At 37.1% G+C, this 27,866-nt stretch overlaps 1 non-coding gene across 1 annotated transcript; it reads right to left on the bottom strand.

Annotated features, from left to right (window-relative positions):
• Positions 1-13,539: 13,539 nt before the first annotated feature.
• Positions 13,540-13,624, bottom strand: TRNAR-UCG. The gene has a single exon. It is a non-coding gene; the product is annotated as a tRNA-Arg (tRNA).
• Between the last annotated feature and the right edge of the window lie 14,242 nt (positions 13,625-27,866).

Raw genomic sequence — 27,866 nt, 5'->3', positions numbered from 1 at the left:
TGACTTGATAACTCTAGGTGCTGTGTTGTCCATTCTTTATTGGCTTATTTCCATTGTATGAGGGGTGGTCTATGGCCACATCCATTCCTTGTGGGTCATACTTTTATGGTCTATTTATTTTTAGTCAGGTCTTTTGTCAAATTCCTAAGGGAAACCTGGGGGGAGTAGGTGGTGTCTGTTACATTCTTTTTTTTTTTTTTTTTTTTTTTTAACATTTATTCATCTTTGAGAGACAGAAAAAGACAGAGCGTGAGTGGGGGAGCAGCAGAGAGGGAGACACAGAATCTGAAGCAGGCTCCAGGCTCTGAGCTGTCAGTAAAGAGCCCGATTCGGGGCTGGAACCCATGGACTGCGAGATCGTGATCTGAACCAAAGTCAGACGCTCAACCGATTGAACCACCCAGGCGCCCCTGTCTGTTACATTCTTAAGAGGAGCCTTAGGCTCAAAGAAGTTTGCTTGCTGTGGTCAGAAGCCCCCCCCCCCCCCAGCATTGTTCCAAAATATATGTTTTTCCACACTGAGGGAACTCAGGTCCTAATCTTTCCCTCTCTGCCTACTAAATTCTATCTTTTCCCATAATACTAGCATTCTTGATATCTCCCTGCCGCCTTTGTTCTTTTCTCATGTGGTGCTTTGGTTCTAAAACAAAGTGTGAATAATAACATTTGAGAAGTAACATGCTGGTGTTGTCTTATGAAAGAGTGCTAAGCTGGTGAAAATAAGAAGGCTCTTATTTGTAGCTGCTATCTTTCACAAAGCAATTATCTAACATCAATCACTTGGCTAATAGGAAGGTACCTTTCAATCATTAACTTTCTTTCAAAGGATATGACTTCCTAACAGCTGCGAAGACAATTAGAAACAAGAAGTCTACTTAGAAATTGTAGAGCAAGGACAGACAAATCTATACTGCAGAAATTCAGAACGTATGTTCATTTCTTCCTCACATTCACACAGCCTATCATTCACAGCAAGAATTCATTTGAAGGACAGCAAGGTCTTGCTATAAAGTTACATAATAATCTTCTGAGGCTATTGTGATATGCTCCTTTATTTATTTCTAAATTTTTACCACCAGAAAACTAGAAGTTCCAAACGAGATTTTTTTTAATGGCAGAAGGAAATGATGATAGACAAAACATATGTTTGCATAACTTTGTGAATAGCAAGAACCAGAATTTCGCTACCAATCACAGGGTTATCATAAATTGCATCTGCTAAATCCAGACCTTACACTTAACTCATGTGAAGATGTACACAGCAAGCTTATGCCTCTTCGCCATGCAGAGAAGACAAATTCACATAGCCTGTTTTGTGTCTGTCTCAACCTATTAATAACCACTGTTGTGGCTTGACTAGACCCTGTGATTTTTATTATGACTGCAAGAACTCCTCAGCAATAATCATTAGCTTGGGGGGTGGGGGGAGGGGGAGGAAAGGTGGTATTTCTTCTAAGTAAGTCTGGAAAATTGCTTGGCACACCTGGAGCCAGACAGCCAGGTCACATGGAGAGAGAGCGAGTACGTGTACCTGGGGTCTGCGTTTATTGGGGTTGAGGGTGAGGGCCTAGGGTTTCCAGGGCTCAATCTTTATCGGTGAATTTAAAATAGAAGATTGGGAATTTAAAGTGTGGAAAGAGAAAAACAAGCAGCCCAAATGGTCACTTATTGAAAGCAACTATGATCTTTAAGACAGAGGAGATGCAGAGTGGCCTGGCTCTTTATCTAGTCACATGTCTGGCAGTGTGTTTGGGATAGCCAGGTTTGAAGTGGGTGCTTCTTTGAAGTGAATGAACAATCAAACTTAAGTCAGGCACTTACATTATAAAAAGAAAAGATGGCGGCACCTGGGTGGCTCAGTCAGTTAAGTGCCTGACTTCTGCACAGGTCATGATCTCATAGTCCGTGAATTCGAGCCCCACCTTGGGCTCTGTGCTGACAATTCACAGCCTGGAGCCTGATTCGAATTTTGTGTTCTCCTCTCTCTTTGCCCCTCTGCTTGCACTCTCTCTCTCTGTTTCTCTAAAAAATACATAAACATTTTTAAACAATCAAAAAGAAGAGGTGGGACAACTGACTGGCTCAATCCTTGGAACTTAGAGATGCTTGATCTAGTGGTTGTGAGTTCAAGCCCCACGTTGTTGTATGTAACAGCCATTGCTTCAACAACAACAACAACAACAACAGAATCTTAAAAAGAAAAGGCAAGACAAGACAAGACAAGACAAGACAAGAAAAAAGAAAAACCAATGTCAGGGCTTATGCTACACAATCAGAAAGACTGAAATGGAAATCACATTAAGATAATCAACACTGAAAATGCTATAAGGAAGTTAGTAGGCTTATTTATTTATTTGTTTATTTGTAAGATGAAAGAACAATATTTTGGAAGATAATTTTGAACTTAAATAAAATGGTATTTACATAAAAAGGTGTAGCATTTATTTTTTTTATTTTTTAAAAGTATTTATTTTGAGAAAGAGAGAACATGAGCAATGGAGGGGCAGAGAGAGAGAGAGACAGAATCCCAAGCAGGCTCATTGCTGCCAATGCAGATCCCGACATGGGGCTGGAACTCATGAAGCATGAGATCATTACCTGAGTAGAGATCAAGAGTAGAACACTTAACCGACTGAGCCATCCAGGGTACCCAAGGTGTAGTATTTAAAAACGTGGACTGAGAAATTCCAGAAAACTCTTTCCAAATCTATGGTCTATCATGTACTGGCCACATACACTGGGTAAGGTACTTAGCTTCTCTGGGCACTAGTTTCCTATTGCACAGAGGAATGCTAGGTTTTGGATTATAACCATAGGTATTGGGTTATGGTGAAGATTGATTAAGGGAATTCATCTAAAGTAGTTAGCACCATGTCTTGTACATTATAAATTCTCAATAAATCATAGCCATTTGTAAAAAAATAAATAACGACATTTTTTAAAAAGATTTTTTAATGTTTATTTATTTTTGAGAGACACAGAAACAGAATATGAATGGGTTAGGGGCAGAGAGAGAGGGAGACACAGAAGCAGAAGCAGGCTCCAGGCTCTGAGCTGTCAGCACAGAGCCTGATGCAGGGCTTGAACTCATGAGCTGTGAGATCATGATCTGAGCCAAAGTCAGACGCTCAACTGACTGAGCCACCCATGTGCCCCCTAAATAATGACATTTTTACAACATGGCTAGAATTGTATTTGGCTGACTCTTTTCATTTCCATCACAACTTAAGAAAGCATACTATATTTATTTTATCAGTTATAGATACATAAAAATAACACACATACAAGGAAACAGATACATATGCATGCACATATATATATGTATGTATATATATATATATGTATGTCAGTTATATACTTACATGTGTATCAGACAAGCTGAACTTGAGAAGAAATAGTGTATTATAGAGAAAGGAGATTTATAAGTATATCACAAATATCTAAATTATTACACTTTAAAAATGAAAATGTTTTATTTCCTCTACTTATATGAACAATTTAGGCAGTATGTAAAGAATTAAGCTAGTAGCTTTACCCATACAATTCAGAAATGTTCACTGTCAACATTTGCTAAATAACCTCCTAGGTGTTTTCTTATGAATATGCAAATACACATATGTTTTTAATGCTGGGTCATTGCTGTTCATACTGTTTCATAAAATTTTTCATTTAAAATTATGTCCTCAACTTCAAAATATTAATTTATTTAATTAAGAGAAATTTTTCCATTTTGGCATCATTAGTATTTATTACACTACCAAGTATATAGTAGGTGTTCAATAAATATTTTTTTACACTACCAAGTATATAGTAGGTGTTCAATAAATATTTTTTCCAATAAATAATTGTTAAGTAGGGGCACCTGGGTGGCTCAGTCAGTTAAGCATCCAACTTCAGCTCAGGTCATGATCTCGTGGTCCATGAGTTTGAGCCCCGCGTAGGGCTCTGTACTGACAGCTCAGAGCCTGGAGCCTATTTCAGATTCTATGTCTCCCTCTCTCTCTGACCCTCTCTCATTCATGCTCTGTCTCTCTCTGTCTCAAAAATAAATAAACATTAAAAAAATTTAAAAAAGTAAAAAATAAAAAAGTAATTGTTAAGCAAATGAACACCTGAATATTGGCATCATCACATCTGAGGATGAACAAATATCTGTATTATTTTAATAAGCTAATTTAAATAAATTATATTGATGTACATTTATCTAAGTGACCCATCCTTGTGGAACATTTAGGTTGTCTCTATATTTTGTCTATTTTAAATAACACCATGCTAACACATTAGTACATTAGTACATGGTAACTAATTAGTACATAATTAGTATAGTACATTAATCTACATACACTTCACTTGGCCAACACCAGAAACGGAGATGAGAAAGCTGTTGCACCAACTGCCAACCACAGTTTCCCATCACTTAACTACACTTCGCAATCTAAAGATCAAGAAGTAACCACCAGAACCATTGGCTCCAAAGTCACTACACGCTTACTTGCCAAGTGGAGGCCTTGCCTCTTGTATCCTCCTCTTTATCTACATCTCTGTCTGTCTCTGTTTCTCTCTGATCTTTCCTCGCTCTTCCTTATTTTAATTCAGTTTTCAGTTCAGATCTCATATGAACACATCTGCTGATAGAAATCTAAATCACACATAGCTGTATGAGAATTCAGCTGCTGTGAATTCAGGGGCTCTATTTCTTTGCTTGCTAATCTCTGCAGTACAGGAAATTACATGGGAAAGAGGTTAGGATGGATGATGGATAAACTAGAATATTGAATATGTACACCCTCTGGCTCTGGCTCTCTGCCTTAACCTCCAATAGGAAATATTGTTATGTTTTCCTCGATTTTCTACAAGATACTTCCAGTAACTCTCTTCTGGTCTCTGGAAAGGCATTTTCTGTTACCATCTGATATCTTACTTCAACTCAGTTCAATCTGCACTGCGTGCCTCAGACACTCCAAGTTGTTGAGATGCCATTGCCTGGTACAATGATGAAATTATGGAAATTTATTTCTCTTCAGCTATGCTTTCTCAGAGAGCATAGAAAGCATGTTCTCTTCAGTTCTCTTCTGGGTGCCTGGGTGGATCAGTCAGTTAAGCGTCTGACTTCAGCTCAGGTTGTGATCTCCTGGTTCATGGGTTCAAGCCCCACTTCAGGCTCTGTGCTGACAGTTCCGAGCCTGGAGCCTGCTTAGGATCCTGTGTCTCCCTCTCTGTCTCCCTCTCCCCTGCTAATGCTTTGTCTCTCTCTCTCTCTCAAATATTAAATAAAACATTAAAAAAATTAAAAAAAAAACCCAATATACAGCTTTTCTCTCTGAAGTTCCTTATTTTGAAGCTGATCTGAATGTCTTGAATTAAAAGGCCACTTAGTTCATTTAAAATGACATGTTAAATAAAAACTACATTTAGATCAAGATTTCTCAATCTTGGTGTTATTGACATTTTGAAGAAGAAAATTACTTGTTGTGCAGAGTATCCTGTGTGAAACATTTATCCGCATCCTTGCCTCTACCCGGAAGAGAGTAGTAGCAAACCCATTAGGGACCAAAGTTGTCTCCAGACATTGCGAAATGTCCCCTGAAAGCTGTCATTGCACTTGATGAGAAGCGCTGCCTTATGGGTTGTTTTTAGTGTTTACACTAGGTGATTAGACAGCACATTTACAAAGCCGTGAGTTCTAGAGCAGTCTGTAGTTAACACAGTATTCAGACTTAAGCAATCTTTTTTTAAATTGTTATTTATTTATTTTAAGTGTATTTATTTATTTATTTTAAGAAAGAGAGACAGAGAGGCAGGGAGGGGCAGAGAGAGAGAATCCAAGAAGGCTCCACAATGTCAGTGCAGAGCCTGATGCAAGGCTCATACTCATGAACTGTGAGCCCATGACCTGAGCCGAAATCAAGAGTCACCTGCTTAACTGACTGAGCCACCTAGGCACCTCAAGACATAAACAATCTTACTGAATCTTTGGCTCACGTTTTTATTTGTGAAAATATTATAACCTAAAGGAATTGATAGTGAGGGTAAAAATGTATAAGTATGTTTGGATGCACTTACTTCCCTCTTCCCTTTTGCTTCATGACTATTAATCCTGGTCTAGATTTAAGAAAGTAAATGAGTGTTAGAAGGAAGCCTCACCACTTAACAAAATGCATAATACAGAGTGTTATTTTCATTTGGGGAAAGAATGGTGACTACTAGTTACGCTGTTTAAAAACAAGCATATATTTACTTATATGTAATATATTTATAATTTATATTTAATATATATAATTTATGCAATGTTTATATATATTTCCTAACTGATGAGTTGGAGTAATGATATCCAACCTAAGGAATAAAATCAGTTTAGATAACATTGTGTTTAGAAATTTGATCTCTCATTAGAGGGGACACAAAGAGGAAGGAACTGCATGTAAAATAATGGTCAGACATGCATTTGTAGAGAAGTCATATATATAACTAAAATATTTGTGTACTTTTGCATTAAAGTGCAATAGATTTGTTTACAAATAGAGATAGAATTCCAAGTTCTTTATATTCATGGCATATTTTCAAATATTACTAAATATAATAGTTTTAATGATATTTTATTTTAAATTTTAGACTTGATTCAGAGCTTATCAACAGTAAGATTCTAAGGCAAAGTAGATACTGTAACTTGTTAAAAGTCAGGGTTACAGAAATTATTTTTCATAAATCATTCGTTATATGAAATAACTTCAGAAATTTTATCATTTTTCCTAAAAATTGATGAGTCACAAAGTTAAATTGATTATTTATTAAACATAGTAAAATGCTATGGTATTTTGGTAAATATAATTTCAATTTTTGTTTAGGTTTAATTATGAAGCAAAGCGGGAGACATTTTTGTTTTGTTTTGTTTTTAGTTTTTATTTCAATTCCAGTTAGTTAACATACAATGTTAGTTCCAAGTATACAGTATAGTGATTCAACAATTCCATCCAACACTCTACATGCACTCCTTAATCCCCATCAGCTTTTTCCCCCACCCCCCCAATAATCTACCCCTTGTCTAACCATTAGTTTGTTCTCTATAATTAAATGTCTGTTTCTTAGCTTGTCTCTCTCTCTCCTTTTTTCCCCTTTACTTATTTGTTTTGTTTCTTAAATTTAACATATGAGTGAAATCATATGGTATTTCTTTCTCTGACAAATTTATTTCACTTAGCATTATACTCTTTAGCTCCATCCTGCAAATGAGAAGATTTTATTCCGTTTTAAGGCTGAATTACATTCCATCGTGTGTGTGTGTGTGTGTGTGTGTATCACATCTTTTTTTTGTTTGTTTGTTTGTTTTTATTTAAATTTCAGTTAGTTAGCGATACCACATCTTCTTTATCCATTCATCAATCAATGGACATTTGGGCTGCTTAAAGTGGGAAATATTTTTTTAATGTTTATTTATTTTGAGAGGAAAAGAGAAAAAGTACATGTGTGCATATAGGGGAGGAGCAGATAGAGAGATGGAGAGAGAGAGTCCCAAGCAGGCCTCACATTCAGCATGGACTCATACCCGGAGCTCGATCTCATGACCATGAGATTATGACCTAAGAGGAAATCAAGATTAGAACGTTTAACCAACTAAGCCACCCAGGCACTCTGTGTGGCAAATATTTTTGATGCATTATTTTTGTTTGATATTTGGAAGTTTTTGTAAAATATCAAGAATTTATCTATTTAAAAAAATAATACATGGGGCACCTGGGTGATTGACTTGGTTAAGTGTCTGACTTCGGCTGAGGTCATAATCTCACAGTTCATGGGTTCAAGTCTGGCCTCAGGCTCTGTGCTGACAGCTCAGAGCCTAAAGTCTGCTTTGAATTATGTTTCTCTCTCTCTCTCTGCCCCTCCTTGGCTCGCATTCTGTCTTTCTGTCTCAAAAATGAATAAACATTAAAAAAAAATTTTAAATACATGAATGAATAAAACTGTATTTAGGTTGCATTTTCTAAGACACGAATTTCTCTTACCAATTTATTTTCTGGGAAATTCTCAAAAGAAGAAAAAAAATGAAAAAAAAATATGCGAGATATTTCCAGAAAGATAAACACAAAAAATCCAGAAACACTCTGCATTTAGTATCTTTTCCATTCAGCTTTACTATATTTGTACATCCTTGATTGGATTAGGGGGGGAATGAGGTATTATTCAAATGTTTTTGTCATATTATTTGACCTCAAAATTATACAGACAAATATAAAAGAATGGGATGCCTGGGTGGTTCAGTCAGTTAAGCATCCGACTTTGGCTCAGGTCACGATCTCCCGGTTCATGGGTTTAAGCCCCGCATTGGGCTCTATGCTGACAGCTCAGACCCTGGAGGCTACTTTGGATTCTGTGTCTCCCTCTCTCTCTGCCCTTCCCCTGCTTTCACTCTGTCTGTCTCTCTCTCTCAAAATAAATATAAAAAAAAAAAGTTTTCAATTTAAGAGATGTTCAAAGTTGTTACCAACTCTGTGTAACAATTGGTGTTTAAGAGCGTCACAGAATTTTACACTTCCCATTACTTCTAGTAAACTTCTTTCATAATTGTTTCATAGGATTTGCTTTATACTTAAGTTCTTGTCATTTTTAAACCATAAAAATAAGTGGAACATGTCAACACAATAAAAGTCATTTTTCTAACAACACCTGAAATTACTCATTTTTATCTTGTATGAATCGCTTAGTATAATGACTTTTCTATGACATCAGATTAAAGGAGTCTCTGCTTCTCTGAAGTAACAGATAGGAATGAACAAATGAATTCACCAGTCATTTCATTTAACAGGTTTTATTTTCTACCTTCAATTGGAAAGAGACATCTGCTGTATTTTTCTTTTATAATCATATGACCAGTATTTCCATCCCATAATGTCTTTCACAACTTTTATCCACTTCTACTTCTGTCTTTTTAAATGTTTGCAAATAATACTTTAAAGAACTAAACAGGGGCGACTGGGTGGCTCAGTCGGTTGAGCGTCTGACTTCGGCTCAGGTCATGATCTCACAGTTGATGAGTTCAAGTCCCACGTCGGGCTCTGTGCTGCCAGCTCAGGGCCTGGAGCCTTCTTCAGATTCTGAGTCTCCCTCTCTCTCTGCCCCTTCCCTGCTCATGCTCTGTCTCTCTCTGTCTCAAAAATAAATAAACTTAAAAAAAATTTTTAAAAAAGAGCTAAACAGTTCTTTAAATGCAAAAATAGGATTTTGAAATATAATTATATATTTATTTGTTTCCATAAGGACTGAAGAAAATCCTGCTTGTTCATACATATGAAATTATTACCTCTCCTTATAACCAGAGTAATAATAACACCTAGATCTTTCAAGCAACATCCATATCTGCCAACATACCACTCACTCATTCATTTATTCTTTATTCTAACAGAGGTTTATTGAACCAGTACTCCAGTGATGGACATCAATAGTCACCAAGAGTGGAAAATACCTACTTTAGTTGATCTTATGTTCTAGTGCGAGGAGGCAGGTGACACACAAAAATTAGTACGTGAAATATACTTGTCTAATGGTAATTGCCTGAAGAAAATAACATAGGTTAATGGAATAGAGAGTGACTCATCGAAAAGTAATATTTCGTTTCAAAAATAAAAGTGAAAACTCCTCCAACTGAGTCTCCATTTGGCACGTAAGATAGGAAAACAGAATATAGTCAAAGAATTAGAAATAATATATGCATAGTGTAGGCAAAACAGAACTGTTATTGCATTTTCAATCTAATTTGCTATGGAAGAAATTCAGTTTTAAAATTTTCAGGCTTAAATCACACATATACTCTAAGGAGACTAAATTGTATATGTAAAGGAGGATTAAGCTGAAAAATAGTGAAGCTGTACAACTGAGAGTCTCTGCCTTATACTAACTACACACTAATTGTGTGATTGTCTTCTGTGGAGATTGTGCTTTTGTGATGGAAGAGTGCAAACTAATAAAGAAAAGAAATTCACAAGTTAACATTTCTATCCAGTGTGGGACCCAAGGAATTTAACAAAAATCCCCTACCCCTGGACAAGCAGAGCAAGACTAACTCCATTTTGTGCTACACCCACCATCTCATGTATAACCCCCACATGACCTGCTTATTGCTTAAGACACTCCCCCACCCTAGTCAAGCCGCTGAACACACCCTTACTGGAAACCAGCTCATACAGGAATGCGGAACCCCTAACCGCCAAAGAATGTAAACCCCGCCTTTTGCCCGCCAAACTTGCAAGCCAATTCTGACCAGAGTGATAGGCTAGTTCAAACAGTTACTATAGGGTAAATTGTAATTCAATCGGCCACCTGCGTGTGGACTGACATGAATGTGCAACTTTCTGTGTGTGTTACAATCTCATTGGCCACTGGCCCCCGTAAAACTGCTACGTCTCTTAACCTAGGGGTCCAAGTCCCTGCTCCGCTGTGTCAGGTATACTTGGGCCCAAGCTCGAGCTTGCAAATAAACCCTCGTGCGTTTGCATCAGTATCGACTCCTTGGTGGTCACTCGGATTCGAAATCGGGGGCATTACACCAGAAAATATTTTTACCTCCAACCAGCTATTTCCTCTTCCTAGAATTGTCTACCTGACTCCACCACCAGCTTACCCATTCACGGCTTTGACTAATTTACTCCCAAACTCATTGCCGTTTAGAGAAAACTCCCAGGAAATATTTTTCCCATCATCCAAACTGGGTCTAGGCTCATATTTAACTCTCATAATGTCACATAGATTTTTTCATCATTACAGTCAGGCTTCTGCTTGTATCTTTATTTGTGTGACTCCTACTGTCTACTCCTTCCTCCACATTGGGCAACTGGAAGAAACCTGATGACTTTGAGGTAGCCACATTTACCTTTAGATTAATATTGACAATTAACAAAATTAAAAAAAAGTTTTAAAACTTTCAGAAGAAAACATACACACACACGTGCGCACACACACACACGCGCACACACACACACTCAATAGAGTAAAATTTCCTAAAAGTACTTACTTCCTCTCAAAATAATTTCAATTTCTTCTCCCTGACAATTGCTAAATCTGTCTCTTGATATTGGTCAGTCTTAAAATAGCACATAAGAATTGTCTCTCTTTTTCATAATCACTATTCTTTTTCTACTTTTCTCCATTTCCCACCTCTCTTCACACACACACAAAATTAGCTTTTTGAAATATTTATTTCCATTTACCACCCTGACCTACAGCAGGGCACAGCAGCCAAAAAACCCAAAGAAAGGATCTCCTCTCCTGGACCCCCAGGAGCAAGGTTTTGGCGGCAACAATACACTCCTTGAGGGCAGAGGTCATATCTATTTCCCCCCTCATTCTTCCCCATTACCCAGCACAGTGCTGGACCCAGAAAAGTCACATAGTAAGTGTCTAATAACTATTCATGAATGAATGTGTAAAAATGGAATCAATTGACATTGAAGAGACCCAGTTTTGTGGGAAGAGCCATTTGCTTTTGCTTCATCATTGTTCTTTTGAATCAGAATATGGAAAAGATAAAAGATAAGAAGGATTAAAGAAAAAAAAAGGCAGTTGAGAAGTCTCCATTTGAAATTCAAATTCCCCTTTAGAGACATATAGAGCCAAGGCCATTTTAACTAATAGTAATTATTAGTGCTAGACCTAAAGCCTTTTAATTTCCTACAAACATTACCTGAGAAATGATGAAAGCACATAAGATTGCTCCCAAAATACTTAAAAAACTTCTGACAGTTATCAGTGTATTGCTTCTCAGCTCCAAATTCACTCTTCAATACCTGTTCTGTAATAATGACAGAATTCTGTAAAACATTTCTCTTTCACAGTGAGCATGATGTTAAGCCTTCTCAGGAAGGGTCTGGAGGGATGTTGCAAGAGGGGCTTCCCTTGGTTCTGGCCACAGGACTGTTCCTCAGCAATACAAATGTGAAAATGTTTGCTTGTACTTTCCCATAGCCACATACCTACAATGCGAGGTCCCGGGGCAGTGGGCTTCTGCCTGGCTTAATGATCACCTCCCTTTGGGCAAGTACGATTTTTTTTTTAATTTTTTTTTTTATCGTTTATTTATTTTTGAGACAGAGAAAAACAGAGCATGAACGGGGGAGGGGCAGAGAGAGAGGGAGACACAGAATCGGAAGCAGGCTCCAGGCTCTGAGCCATCAGCCCAGAGCCCGATGCGGGGCTCGAACTCGCGGACGGCGAGATCGTGACCTGAGCTGAAGTCGGACGCTTAACCGACTGAGCCACCCAGGCGCCCCCTTTTTTTTTTTTTTTTTAATTTTTTTTTTAATCGTTTATTTATTTTTTAGACAGAGAGACGGGCAAGTACTATTTCCTGGAGGGTTGCTTTCTACTTTTGTGACAGTGCACCAGCTCTCACGCTGTTAACCGTACAGTGACCTGTAACCAACCATCTCCAGTTAAGTTTGAACTCCAACCAAGGGGAGGGGACTCCACTTTCAAGTTTCTTCTTCCCTGGGTTCTTTCCCTCAGCCCTAGCATTGGTTTTTTCCAAAGATGTGCACTAATTACCAAGAAATCACAGCCAAACAGAAATTGAACAAACTATTTATAACCAGTGATTTTCAAAAATCACCATTCTGTTTTAAATTTATTTTTTAAAGAAATGTGTAAAAGAAGATGTTGAATTTTTAATATTTTTCTATGTTTTAATTGATAGGCCTCCAAACTAAGAGTCCCACAGATATCTACCAAGATATTAAAACTGACTTGGTCAGAATAAAAATGAACCAAAGTTAAATGATAAAACCACGTTGCAATAATTTCTTGTTTGTTAATAACTGTCATTACAAAAGAACTGCTTACATATGATGGCTATGTCTATGGCTATGAACTTTTCCCTATTTAAATGATGCAGACTATCCTTCATAGAAGGAGAAAAACAGGGTCAAAATTCTGTTGGTGATTGACAACAGCAGTAACCATTTCAATGTTATCACTTGATATCTTTCTTTACATATGCTCTCCACATATCTAGCTTCATACTTTCTAAAGTTTGGATTAAAACTGCTAATGTTTAATTTTACAAGTGTTTAAATGGCCGAATCTGAGGTTGTGACTATGTCTCTCAGTCATCTGGGCTTGAAGAAACTGTCATGTCTCCAAGGACTTCCTGATAAATCATTGAAAAACGTTCCTTGAAATGGAAGGTAGTTTCACATCGAAGGATTCAGCAACTCGAAATATGTCATGAAAACATTTTTATTTAATTTTCAGAATTTATACTTCGGGAGAATGACTAATTCATTATACTATTTCCTGACGCCTGTTAGTCCCTTGAAATCTATTTCTCTGCCTGGTTCTTCCAAGTCTTAGTTCATCAAAAATGTGAAACTTTGTAGGAAAGTTCATCTTGCAATATTGCAGAACAAGTGTATTTACTTCCTCTTCTCTCTTTTTTTTTTTTAACGTTTATTTATTTTTGAGACAGAGAGAAACACAGCATGAACGGGGGAGGGGCAGAGAGAGAGGGAGACACAGAATCGGAAGCAGGCTCCAGGCTCTGAGCCATCAGCCCAGAGCCCGATGCGGGGCTCGAACTCGCGGACCGCGAGATCGCGACCTGAGCCGAAGTCAGACGCTCAACCGACTGAGCCACCCAGGCGCCCCTCCTCTTCTCTTTTTTAGAAAACACTAATTATTATTATTTTTCATTTTTTATTCTGGTAAAATATATATAACCTCAAATGTACCATTTTAATCACATTAGGCGTGTAGGTCCAGGGGCATTAAGTAGATTCACACCACTGTACAACCATCACCTCCATCCGTCGCCAGCATGTGTTCATCTGAAACCATCCACCAAAAAGTTGCAAACTGAAACCCTGTAGCCATGAAACGATCGCTCCCCATTCCATTCCTTTCCTCTCTAATGCTATTTTCCAACCTATATTTTTCCACTCAATAAACAGCCGCAGGCATCCCTCCATGACAAGAGACGTCCATGGCAGTACATCGCATATGAAATTTTATATACTTCCTGGTGAACCATTCGTCCCGAGCTCCCTTCCGTCAGAGCACTTAAACAGTGTTTTATAAAGCCATATGTTCACTTGCCTGTCATCCTAGAGAGTTTTGAACTTCGCAAATCTAGAGTGCAAGTCTTCATCGAATGTTTATCTTTGGCCAAGCATGGTGTCTGATTTGCAGTAAATGATCAATTAGTGTGTATTGAGTGGATAACTCGGTGAATGAAGGAGGAATGCCAGCTCCTTGGACTGAGGAACAAAAGGTACCGTAGCTGCAGATTCTGGGCAATCATCCCCAAGACATAAATTGCACCAATATGTTTTAGTTAGAGAATACCTAAAGCCAAGGATTTCAGAGTGTATACTATGGTTTCTGAGATATATTGATTTCTCTTTAAATTTATGATGAGCTCTCTGAATCCATGACTTCACTTGCCAGTGTGTCGTAGTTTCAAACTGTACTTGTAGAAATATGTCACTTTGTGCTTATGTTAATATAATTGTTTCTAAAGGACCAATTTTGACAGAACTTATAAATAGTAAATTGCAAACATAGTTTTAGCTGTTTTATTTGTTCAAAAGACAATAGCATTCATTAATAGTGAATTCAATAACAGAGGTCAAGAGCCAGTTATGTGTAAGTGAAGAGATCAATCAGAGAAGTGGAAAACAGAAATAATTGGCTTATAAAGAACGTCTGAGAGCATGAAAGTGCATACAATCATTTCTAGTAAACAAATCTGGCTGAAGCAGCAGCTTTGATTCCCTTCTCTTTATCTTTTGTGTACCCACTTTAGGGGTTTGCTTTGTGTTTATTTGTGAGGCTTGCATAAGACATCTTACAGATAGAACTGGCTATTTTAAGCACAGCCGGGCCATGGGCTGACAACCTCTTTTACTTTCACAATGGCATTCTCCTCCAGGCCCCAGATTCAGGCCAGCTTTCTGCATTTGCTCACTAGCTGTCTGCAAAATCTTGCTCTTGCCACCATTGGGAGAGTGCAAAGGAAACTGCTCATAGGGAGGGATAGAGACAGTGAGTGAGGTGCCTGCAGTGCTGGGGGTATCTGTGGGCCACTGGGGGTGGGTATCGACAGTGAATTGAGGACAGGGCCCTCTATGGAGTTCTTGATGCAGTTAGTGGGATCTGCTTCCCTTTAATCTGCTGTGCTCTGAGCCTTGACTGCTGTGCTCATGAATCAGTATTCTGGATGAGGTAAAAGAGAAATGGGTCTCTTTGGTAGTGTCATGCACAGCAGTGAAACAACACACTCTCAGACACTCATTCACATGCTCTCACTGTCCCCTGTGGGAGGAATCACGGGCTGAGAAGGGTTTGCTGGCACTGAGCTGTACTACCTTGGGGTAAGATAATGTAGATGAAGTCCAACTGTTTCTCTTGTCTTCTCTAATATATCTAATTTTGGTTTTTCTGCTCCAGGAGTATGGTAGAACTGCTTCCTTGGAATCCTGGACTCCCAAAAAGGCTCTCTTATTCATGGGTGATTCTCTAAGTCAGTGTTCTCCAAGAGCACCTGGATTGTGGCCAAGTGGGGTGGAGTCAGTTTATAGGTACTTCAGGGTCTGGAGCCATAACCAAGGTCTGTATACTCATACCCACACACCAGTGGGTAAGTCTCCCCTGGATCCCTTTATGTAAGTTACTGATGACAGAATTCAATCTAAAACAGGGGGTTAGTGAAGTTCTCTGGGTTTATGCAGTTGTTTCTGGGTCTACTGTTGAGACTTCAGTGGGTGAGTCAGCTACCTGGGTGTAGGCCTGTCTTCTTAAAATGGCACTCCTCATTTCTAGACGGCCCTATGGTTTCATAATTTCTTACATGGATCCCATAGCTGCCCCAAGGCACTTTTGAGAGAACATGGATGCCAAACTGGTGCTGTGGGGGGAGGGGGTATGAACAAGGATGCCTATTTGGAACCTTGTTAGCATCACTCCAGTTCTTCTCTTGTTGTCGACATTCATCCAGCTTTACGTGTCAAATGTGCCTCAGAGTGTGGTTTTATCTTTTATCTGACTTGCCACTGATGTCTGTGGGAGACAGATATTCCCTGCAACACAAAGCAGACTACATTTGCACTTGACATACAAGTGGGGAGTATCTGCTGCTTTTGGCCACAGTTTGGGTTCCCTCTTCTTCACGTCCTCATTAACAGTGCAGCATCTTTGAGGGAAGGGACACTGAGGTGTCTTTCTATTTGTATAGGATTGTCCAGATCTCTAAACCTTTGATCTGTTTTATATAGTGTTTTCCCATTAGACGGAGGGTATTTCCAGAGTTGCAATGAGTTAATCGTTCAATAAATGCAGTCAGTGTAGCTTAATTCAAAATGAAAATGGATGATGTTAATAAGCTTACATTTCTAGCAACCCAGCTTCATTTAAAGCAATTCCTCAGGGGAATGTACATTAGACTGCATTTAGCAGAGTATAAATTTGAAAAGTCATAACTTTATAAAAAGTTATAAATATTGCTTAATGTTACGAGTGCATTTATTATGACTATAGTAGTTTACTTACCAAATAAACTAATATTATTTATGAATAGAGCTGATTTGCCAAATGGACAATTTAAGGATCAATATTAATATTCTTTACACATTTTGATTAAATCTGTTGAATATTATTTGTCTTTAAAAGTTAAAATGCGGGGCGCCTGCGTGGCTCAGTCAGTTAAGTGTCCGACTTGGGCTCAGGTCATGATCTCACAGTTCGTGAGCTCAAGCCCTGTGTAGGGCTGGGCTCTTTGCAGTCAGTGTAGAGCCTGCTTCTGATCCTCTGTCCCCCTCTCTTTCTGCCTCTCCCCTGCCCTCTCTCTCTCAAAAATAAATAAACATTAAAAAATTAAAATGCAGGTCACATAAGGAAAAGTTTATACTTAAATTTTGTCAAGTGTTCATTGTGAGCTTCTGATACAGAGGTAAATAGTCATGAATATTTGTTGTGGACTCAGCAAGTGCATGCCATTAACATGGGTATTAAACTGATTGCATCAAGTTTTTTAATGGCTTGATTAAAAGTACAAACTGTCTCTCTAAAACACGTCCAAGCATGTGGTTTGTGTATGGTTTCAGAGATCCGTCAATATCTACAGTCTCTACAGGGACCTCTTAGCTCCTATGATCTCCTTATTGAGACACTGCATATATGCACAAACTGCATCATATTGTCATATGAAAGCCTACAGAATATCAGTGATATCTTACATTAGCTTGCATGTAATCTCAGTACAACCAAGTCTATTTGATAAGAAGTCATCATTGCGATCTTTCAGTTCTCTATTGACCAATCTGTTTGGGGGAACATATTATTAATATTTGAGAAAAACCTATCCCTAGTCGTAAGAAATTGAAGCTACAATATCGATATTACCATTTAGATAAGCATTACAGTCGCTGTTTCAGAGTACCAAATGCCTACTCCTAATGTGGGGAAACCAATACCTATCATAATTTTGTACTTCTGTAAACTCATGGATAGAAATGTGACACAGTGTGATGAGATTTTAATAGGGTGTTTCAAAAGAATCTCTTGAGCAGCAAACCACTTTTGTTCACTTGTGTGAAGTATCTCTGTTAAGATGTGAAGTAGAACATTTTTTATTGCTTCTCATTGCACTTCTTTTTATTTTGGGAGAATGAAGGTGGAAACATGGCATATTCCTCCTTGACCTTCAGCATTCAACAACTGTGTTATAACTAATCCAGAATAAGTGGTTAAAATCAAATAGAATTTTAATCCACTAAAGAAAGATTTAATCAGTCAAAAGCATTCATTAAAATATTGAGATAATACAACTAAAACAATAAGTAATCATCATCATAATAAAAACCACTAATTTTTACACCTTTTCTGTATTACACATTATGTTAAGATCATTAGATGTATTGTTCCCATATCTAACCATAACTCTGAAAAAATATAGATTCTAATTTTACAGGTGAGGGAATTGAGATATAATAGTGTTGGTGGACTTCCCTAGATCTCAAACCATAGTTCCAAACAAATTTTATCTGCTTCCAAAAGTTTCTCTTTCTAAAAGTAACGTGGCATATCTCTAAAGGAAAATAAAAACTTGATCAGTGTTGCATTCCATTGGCTTTATCTCTTTTGTGCTAATAGACATAATTTTGAGCTTAATGTAAAATAACAAATGGAATCCTTCAAGATTTAGTTAGAAATTTCTCAATTTCTTTTATTTTAAATTTAACTAGAATTTGCATGTAAAATTCAGCCTTCAAAATGTAAAATTCAGTGGTTTTTAGTATATTCACAAAACTGTGCAACTATCATCATATGCAATTGCAAAATATTTTCATCAGTCCAAAAAGAAATCCTGGACCTATTACCAGTCAGTACAAATTCCCCCTTTTCCTATACCCTTGGCTACCATTAATCTAGTCTCTGTCTCTCTATGTTTGCATATTCTAAATATTTTATAAATAGAGTCATATAATATATGGTCTTTCTGTCTGGCTTCCTTCAACAAGCATAAAATTTCCAAGGTTCATTCATGTTCTAGCATGTGTTAGTAGTCCGTTCCTTTTTTATAGCTAAATAATAACCATCATGTGGATACACCATTTGTTTCTCCCTTCCTCAGTGGATGGGCGTTTGGGTTTTCCCCACTTTTTGGCTATTGTGACTAATGGTGCTATGAATGTTAAAATACATTTTGTTTTCTGTGTGGACCTATGTTCTCACCTCTCTTAGGGATATCCCTAAGGTGTGGATTTGGCTGAATCGTGTGACAAATCTGTATTTCATTTAGTAAGAAATAGTAAACTGTATTTTTTTATTTTTTTATTTTTTTTTGCTTTTGGTATAATATTTAAGAAACTGTTGCCTATAAGCTATAACATCGAATGCCTATCAACCTGCATTCTTAATTTAATAAACTGTGTTAAATGTCTTAAAATGTATTTACTAAAAGGTAAGTGTTTAATTAATTTATAAACCACCAGGGCTTTCTAAAAAATCAAATAGACACAAAATCAAATTGTTGGCATCTTAAGTGTATATTTAAAGTGAATTTGGAAAACTACTTACTATATGGGAATTTAAATCCAATATTTATTTAAAGACATAAATAGAACTGGGTATACAAATGTTACTAGAATTGTAAGTAATTTGTTTTAGCCAAATGCTAAATCAGGCTCAAGACCCAGTTGTTATGTTATGTTTCTCAAAACACTTATTAACTATAGTATGATCAGGTTTCTTGGCATACTGTCTGGATAGATAGTAGTTTGATAAATCTTCGGTGTTTAAATGTTCTGAGTTCTACCTGCACCAGCTTTGCTTAAAATATAACTAAATACACAGGCAAAAGGACTTTAATTGTTTATGAGCGTGTTTCCATAAAATAAAGCACATAACAGCTTTATATTGACCACGGCATTTAAAGAAAACGATTGCTGTGTGATTTCTCATTTCTACTCATTGAATGAATAGGCCTTTCTTTCAAACATAAAAATGGCAGATTGCAGCTCCCCAGCATCTCTATTTGGAATCCTAGCTATTCTAAAAATGAACACTGCTGATCGCTTCTATGTAAATTTCCAACATTTGCTATTCTATTTTAATAGCTGAATACATTGGAGGACTAGGAAATCACATCATCTGTGTAGGTAAGGAATTTGTTTGGCAAAGGCAGAAGCTGAAGATTGTCCTCTTTATATAACGAGTGCACAAAGGGAGCCACAATGTGTAACTAGTGAGATAAAACCACTTACTGATATAAGCATCTGAATTACATTTGATTATGGTCTTTTTATTTTAATTTTAAACAAATTGTGCATCACAATACCACTCTTAAGTCCAAAGTGGGACTATTATAGGCCTCTGGCTTGAATGAAACATCCAGGGTTGCCAGGATACCACAGTAGGTGGCTGCCAGGGCAGCCTACAGTGGAGTTTGTTGAGCTCCTGGCTGGCTCCAGTGGTAATCCTGCTCACCCGAAGGGCTGAAAAATCAGCCTTTAAATTCAGTAGTAAGGAGATAATGTATTTTCTTGCTCAGTGCTGAGTTATGTTTATTCACTGTTTCTCCCAAAAGTCAATCCCTTACTATTGCTGAAAAACCTAGAGCTGAAAACCTAGCTGGCTTGCAAAGAAGGTTTTCTTTCTTTCTTTTTTTTATGTCCAGAAAGCATATTCACTCTAAGCTATAATAGCCATGTGACCTTCATTTCAACTGCATTGCAACAGGAGACACCAGATGTTGATATAGAAGTTCATCTCCTCGATTAACATGCTTCATCTGTGTACTAGGGTATGGTTATTATACTTAAATTATCATTTCTTGCTTCACTTGCATTCTTTGTATATTTGTGGGAACTAAAAGAGGTTTAATCAGTTGTTTGTGAAATGCATGTATAGATTATATTTAATTAATCATGAATAGTATACAGTATTTTCCAGGCATATGAGTGTGTGTATTTGAGGTGTGCACGTATGTGTGTGTATTTCTGTGTGTATATTGATTAGCACATATTAATTCACAGTGTAATTTATTTATTTTGGAAATGGTTATTAATTTCCTACCTTGAACACACAGTGTCTACACATAAACACATAGTGGTAAACAAGATTAAGTCCCTAATATTCTGAAGTTTATATTCTGGTAGAGGACGTAGAAAGTAACTGTTAATTTTCTATGACTTCTGTAACAAGTTATCACAGATTCAGTGGCTTAAAACCACACACATTTATTCTTTTATAGTTTTGGATGTCAGTAGTCTTTAACTAAGATAGAACTGTGTTCTTTCTGGAGGCTTCAGTGAATAATCTACATTCTTCCTTTTCTAAGCTTTCAGATCCTGTTTGCATTCCTTAGTTTATGACCACTTCCTTTTGTTACTCCAGCTTCTTGGTTCTCTTATCATGTCTTCTACTCTTCTGATCCTCCTGTCTCCATTTTATAAAACCCTTTTGATTACATTAGGTGTGCTTGGATAACCCAGCCATCTCAAAATCCTTAATTTAATCATATCTTCAAAGTCACCTTTATGGTATAAGGTAATAGGTTCTGGAGATTACGACATGGACATTTTGTGGCGGGGGGGGGTGTGGGAATATGGCATTATTCAGTCTATCACAAAGCAAGTAACATTTTTGAAATATAAAATAATATCAGGTACTAATTAATGCTATGGGTAAAAAATAAGTAAGTTAGGGGGATATTGAGTAATAGTAGCCACTAAAGATCATATCAACAGAGACATGAAGGGCAGATATTGAGCAGAAACTTGAATAAAGCAATGGAGAGAAGCAATGGAGGATGTGGCAGGAAAACTTTCAGCAGAGAGAGCAGCCGTTACAGGGGTCCTAACTTAGGCACTTGATGTCTACAAGAATTAGCACAAAGAGCAGGCTGAGCAGAGTTGGAGCAGGGCTTACGGAGGTGGGTAGAAATAAGAAAAAGTCGAGCTTTGTAGGCCGTGGCAAGGACTATTATTCACTAGTAAGTCTCTGAATCTATGACATGTGGTCATCCATCATTTTGCTGGTGTGCAATTGTGGATTCTGTTTATTGTTATGAGGTTTATCTGCAGGAATGAGTCATTGGGCTTGTGACAGACGTGAACTAGTGACCTTCCATTGTATCTACTGTTCCCTATCTGTCTGTAGGAAAAGTGACTCCTGAAGTCATAAATCCTAGTTTTGTTGGATTAGCCCATAAAGAAAGCAATAGTCCATTCATACTCCATATTCTGTAAAACTGTTTCGGCTAGTTCTCCAAGCTATGTAGAGGTGTTCAGGAGGTGAGAACTGAAAGGCTAGAGAAACTTGAGCATTGGTGAATTTCTTGTTTTGAATATGGAAAAGTACAAGTGATTTCAGACTTCAAGCCTTGCCATGCTGTATCAATTAGCAACTGTGAGCTTGTTTTCCTAAATATCTTTGTATGCATGATTTTTGTCTCCATTACCACCATTAATTCTAAGACATTGTGATCTTGCCTCTCTATTACCTACATCCCTTACTCCAGTTCCCTCCATTACTGGTATTAAACTTCCAGCAGCCCGATTTGTTTTCCACAGTGTCAACAGAGTAATCTTTTGTTTAAAAAAATTAAAATGCATCATATAGTTCCTCTCTTTAAGCTCTTCAGTGCTTTCTTTTTTTTTTTTTATTTTTTAATGTTTATTTATTTATTTATTTATTTATTTATTTTTTAAAACGTTTTTATTTATTTTTGAGACAGAGAGAGACAGAGCATGAACGGGGAAGGGTCACAGAGAGAGGGAGACACAGAATCTGAAACAGGCTCCAGGCTCTGAGCTGTCAGCACAGAGCCTGATGCGGGGCTCGAACTCATGGGCCATGAGATGATGACCTGAGCCGAAGTCGGCCGCTTAACCGACTGAGCCACCCAGGCGCCCCCCTTCAGTGCTTTCTTAATGAAGTTAACTTCTATATGGAGCCGCAGGATCAAGCTCCTGTCTTCTCAGCACCTTCTGATTACAATTTCAAGCAAACATTATGATTTCTTTTTTTCCCCGTGCCTTTATACAAACTGTTTTTTCCTCTTCAAGGCCGACTACCTCCCAATTCCAATTGACAGTAGTTATCATCCTTCAGATCTCAAATCACAGATCACCTTCCCAAAGCCCATTTTGTAACAAACATTACTGTCATATGTTTGTATGTCTCTATACTTCTTCAATGCTGTTTTCACAACTGCTAATTATAGACTTTTAATGATTTGCTTGCATCTCTATCAACCACAAGACTGTGTGATCCTTGAGTATAAAAACTGAGTCTGCCATATTCATCGGTGTCCCCAAGACTTTAACACCATGAAAGCCAGGGAGGACTCTGGCTATTTTTGCTTAACAGTGTGTTTCCAGCTCCTCTCACAGTGTCTTCCCACGGTATGCAGCTAGCAAATATTTGTTGAATTGATGAATAATAAATGAAAAGCGAAAGAAGGCAACATGCCTAAACTGTAACACTGTGGGTCATTAAATCTATTATCAGTACAATGAAAATTAGGTAGGGGACTGTCAGCTGTCTTTTAAATATCCTTCTTCCTCTGCAGTTTTTATATGAGGGTTCTGCTTTCTGTTCTCACCACTTGCATAGTGTGAAGAGCTGTGCACAAATATTTGCCTGAGATTGCCATTTGTATAGAGAAAAGCCTCATTCTTTGAGTTGGATAATTCGTAAAATGTATATTGTAATGGTTTTAAAAACTAAATATATATTCTGGATTCAGAGTGGATAGTTACTCACAAATATACCACAAAGTTTTAAGTTAAGGCATATAAGGCAGTGTAAAGACCTAGAAAAATAGAAACACCTAATAAGTTTAGTAACACATAAGAGAAATTGCGGTTGCTTAATTTTGGTTCAACTACTTGGTAAAAAAAAGTAATTATTCACAAGTAGAATGATAAAAACAGAAATATTTATATTGAATGCCCAATTAATCAATAAAAGAAAATGACACGTATAAAACTAAATATTCAGATTTTACTTAAACTGCCTGGGACATAAATTTGATTCTTTTCTATATTATTTTCCTTAAAGCTTTGGACAAATTTATGCACCAATTAAATTTATAAAAATGGTAGAGATTGTAAAATTACCTTTTCTCCTTTATTCTTTAGGAAATCATCCTGAAGTTTTAAATGTATGGCTTGGGGAAGAATAGCCTTGATATTTCTTCATAATTTGCTATTAATTTCATATAACCAAATATGAATGCATTTTTCTTCTTGGGTATTGCTGACAACCTCCAGGCACCACACCCTAATTTGTGAAATCACCTAGATGTAAATGGGGGAAAGGGAGAAGGTATTTTTAAAATGCAGCAGTTTAGCTAGACTGTCCATTTATTTGGAATATGTAATAAAAATATATCTTTCGATAAAGAAATAGTAATTTGATCTTAAAAGGTGGAAATATCTCCCTCTTTAAAAGCAATAGTCCTTTTTATCCTGATTTACAATGGCTAATTTCTAGTCAATGTCTACCACATGGCAGGAAATTTATGTGTACCTTTATATATCATCCCTTGTGTTTCTAAAAACAACTAATTGAATGGGAATTATTCTTTTAGTAGAGATGAAGAAACCAGGCTCAACATTTTTGAAGGAAGCACAACAAAGATATTAAACCAGAATAATTTTTTTTTGCTCCAAAGCTTTGTTCTTATGATTTGATTAAAATGTTCCCATAGATCTGTGTACTTGAGAAGGCTATGTATGATATCAAAAGTGAAAGTGGGGTGTGATCGGTCTGTTGAATAAATAGTTTTTTAATACTGTATGGATGGGACAAAAAAATAAATACCATCTTTGAGCTATTTATCATGCATTCTTGGTTGTGTCATCAGGGAAATTGGAGCAAACAGCTCTGTCAGACATTCCAAAACCATTTCCGCAGAACTGAGGCCATATGAATTGATCTTAGCAGCTAACTAAAACTGCAGGTTGAATAAAGGGTATCGGGCATTAAAAATGGAGGAACTACATTGTCAATAAGGTATGAGAGCAAAAATTCATCACATCAATTTGCTTACGTGGGCTCCGCACAATTCAAAGATAAAGCAATCTGACCAATGTTGAATAATGTATCAGCTTTATTAAACTTTTGCATCCCTAAACTGAAGGCTCCCACCCAGGAGAGGAACACCCAGTAGGCTGTATATATGTGTGTGTAGAGACACATAGAGTAGTAGCAGGTACATGTCTACTGCGGGTTACTAGAGCTCAGAGAATTAGAGAGGATTCCTACCTGTCTATTACGTTCAGGTTCTTTCTTGAAGCTCACCACTAGGAATCCCTTCCTGCCCAGTAGATGTGGGAGTGAGGAAAGACGTTTGAATGAACAGAAATAACTTCCTTATTACTATTTCCCTCTAATTAGAGTGGAATGGAAGTTTCTTCATTGACACATTAACTTTAGTGATAGATGTGTTTAATGTTTTATAGCTTTTTCTTCTCTTATTTGTTTTAGCCATTAATCCAACAGTCAACCTCTTAGGGGAAAAAGAAAAGGTAGAACTACTGAATCATCTTCATGAGGCTCTCTCCATCTGTCCATTGCTTCTCTGAGTTTTCTGAATCCCAGGACAACAGTTCAGCTTTTTTTCCACAGGAAGGTCCCGAAAGGGGTCTGAATAGTTAACTCCAAGATCAAGTTTCCTTTCTATTCTATTTTCCATTCAAAATATACAAGCCATATCCAGTACAATTCACTGAAAGTGATGCAGTGAGCTCAAAGGACCGCCTAAGTACACCTCATTCAGTAACTCAGCCCCGTATGTGAATCCCTTATATGAATAATATGAATACCTTTTGCTGATCCAAATCTCAAAAAGTCAGCAAGGCTGATATGATAATGTATTTGCCTTGAATCTTAGAAGTAAAAAAAAAAAAAATTCAAATTCATTAAGGTTAGATCAGAGGAATCATAAACCAAATATTTTCCTAACCATTTTATTATTCTTTTCATCTCCAACAAGTGAGGTTTTGCCCTGATGCCCAGGGAAAATCTGGCTTCTTCTGGCAACTTCAGCGTAAACTGTTTTCCACCCAAATGAGTGTAATTCCTCAGGTCTTTTGAGGCTGAATCAAATTGATCCCAAATTTCTCAAATGTCCTCCTCATAACATTAACACAGCATTAAATGCATGACATTAAGAAAATACAAACATATTCCAGCACCTAAAGCATTTATTGAAAGCAAAAGTGTGCTTCCAGAACCCAGGACTGATTTTCATACAATTCAGACCCGTGCGATTGTTTTGCAAGACCAAAGTCTTAAAGCATGAAGCAGAGACAGGATGAAAGAAAAACAAATCTTAGATTCAGTTCTTTTAGAAATTTGACATCTTCAGGGATAATGATGCCACTAAATTTTCAATTTCTGGAAGAAGGAAGAATGCACTTATGTAGACAGCATCTCCACTCAGCAAAGGGAATGTGCCATGCTTTCTGCATGAAAGTTTTAAAATCTTCAGGCAACATTACCACACATACTTGAGGCCGGCTTTCATCTCTGTGTCATACACTCAATATGTGCATTTTGCTTTTAAGATCTGTTCTCTGAACATCCTGGGCTTCCTGGAGTGTGGACTATGTCTCGTTTTCTGCTGTGTCCCTGCATTTGTTTCAGCCATATAATCATTCTGAACAGATGCTTGAAGGAGGCTGCCCTTCATACATCTGAAGCCCGCGCACTTAGGACACTAGTGAAGAAAAATGCCTCTGTAGTGCCTGCTTCAGAAACCCTGTGCCTTGCCTAAATTTTGAATTTCATAAGCTTTGAATAATATGTGCTTCTGCAATGGTAGCACAAATATTTTCTTCTGCCACATGATCAAGAAATAGAAGTTGGAAGTGCCTCTGGTATTTTGTCTCTTTCTCTTGATGTTTCTCTGCTTTCAGCCAGCCTCAGCTTATTGTTCTACCATTTTTAATTTGATCCTTAAGTTTGTGTCTTTTTTCTTTTCTATATTCCGTGTACCTATCCTTTGCTGGATCTTTCCCTTGCTTTCTGCTGTATACCCATTGCTTCTCTTTCATCTTTCCCTGGCTCTGGATATGGAATTTTTTACCTTTTTTTTTTTTTTTTTTTTTTTTTTTTTTTTAGGGAGGGTGGGGTTTAGAAGAAGAATGTAAAGGGTGTCTGGGTGGCTCAGTTGGTTGAGCATCTGGCTTTTGATTTTGGCTCAAGTCATGAGCTCAGCATTGTGGGACAGAGTCCTTCATTGGAGCATGGAGCCTGCTTGGGACTCTCTCTCTCTCTCTCTCTCTCTCTCTCTCTCTCCCCCTCCACCCCTCTCCCTCTTTTTCTCTCTCTCTAAAATAAAAAAAAAAAAATAAAATAAAAATGAAAGTACAATACTTATACAGAGACTCCACGCTTATTCTGACTCATTTAAATATTACTCTGTACACAGATATTTATGTCAATCCTCATTGTGAAATAAAAGGAAGTTCTGATACGCTAGTAACACCTAAGCCCCTTAGCCCCTGAACTTACTATGCTGTGAATTTTGGTAACCAATTTAATCTCTTGAGTTGTCACTTTTGCAACTGTAAAAAGAAATTTTAAAAAACAAAGCACAAATTCTTGTCCTATCTTTCTCATTTTATGAGCTGTCTTTAAAAATATTTTTAATATATTTTTAAATATAAAATTTTGGTTGCTAGTATATGTTTTATATGTTTGGTTTTTCATGCATTGAATTTTTTTAAAATTAGGACACAGATGTCTGATTTCATCTCATTTATATTTTATAATTTATATTTTCATATAGCACTTAGAAATTGACAAAAAAATTCACTTGGATATCTTTAAACCTTGCAATAATTCTGATGGGTAGATATTGTTAGCTCTGAAAACTCAGGGTTAAAAGAGGTAAGTCACTGGCCTATGGTCCATACCTCCAAAAACGAAAACAAAATTTAAACTATAGCTTATCTGGATGCAGTTTTAATGCATGTTAAGCAGTGTGTGTGTGTGTGTGTGTGTGTGTGTGTGTGTGTGTGTTTCCTCATGTGGACAGATCTGGCTATGTGGAGGTTTTACGATGTCTAGTTCTTAATTAGATAACATGCTGACCGGATAATCATACAGCTAGAAAAACTCATTGACTGTCATCTAGGTTCAGAGGTGACAAAGTACCGAAAAAAGGAGCATTCCCCATTCCTTAGCCACAAGGAGATAGGGAAAAGGGGAAAGTCTTTTAAGATACAAAAAGAATGTGGCCTTAAAAACAGAGGACTTGGTTAGAGGAATGGCTTCTTTGTGGCTCTAGTGTAGCAAGGCTAATCTAGATGGAGAACACAGAATTTCTGAAGTTCTCATTTAGTTTTCTTGATAACAATTGATTTACATAA

This window comes from Panthera tigris, chromosome C1 (genome assembly GCF_018350195.1).
Source record: "Panthera tigris isolate Pti1 chromosome C1, P.tigris_Pti1_mat1.1, whole genome shotgun sequence".
NCBI lineage: Eukaryota > Metazoa > Chordata > Mammalia > Carnivora > Felidae > Panthera > Panthera tigris.
The sequence above is the reverse complement of the archived record's forward strand: the minus strand, read 5'-3'. Positions and strand labels throughout refer to the sequence as shown.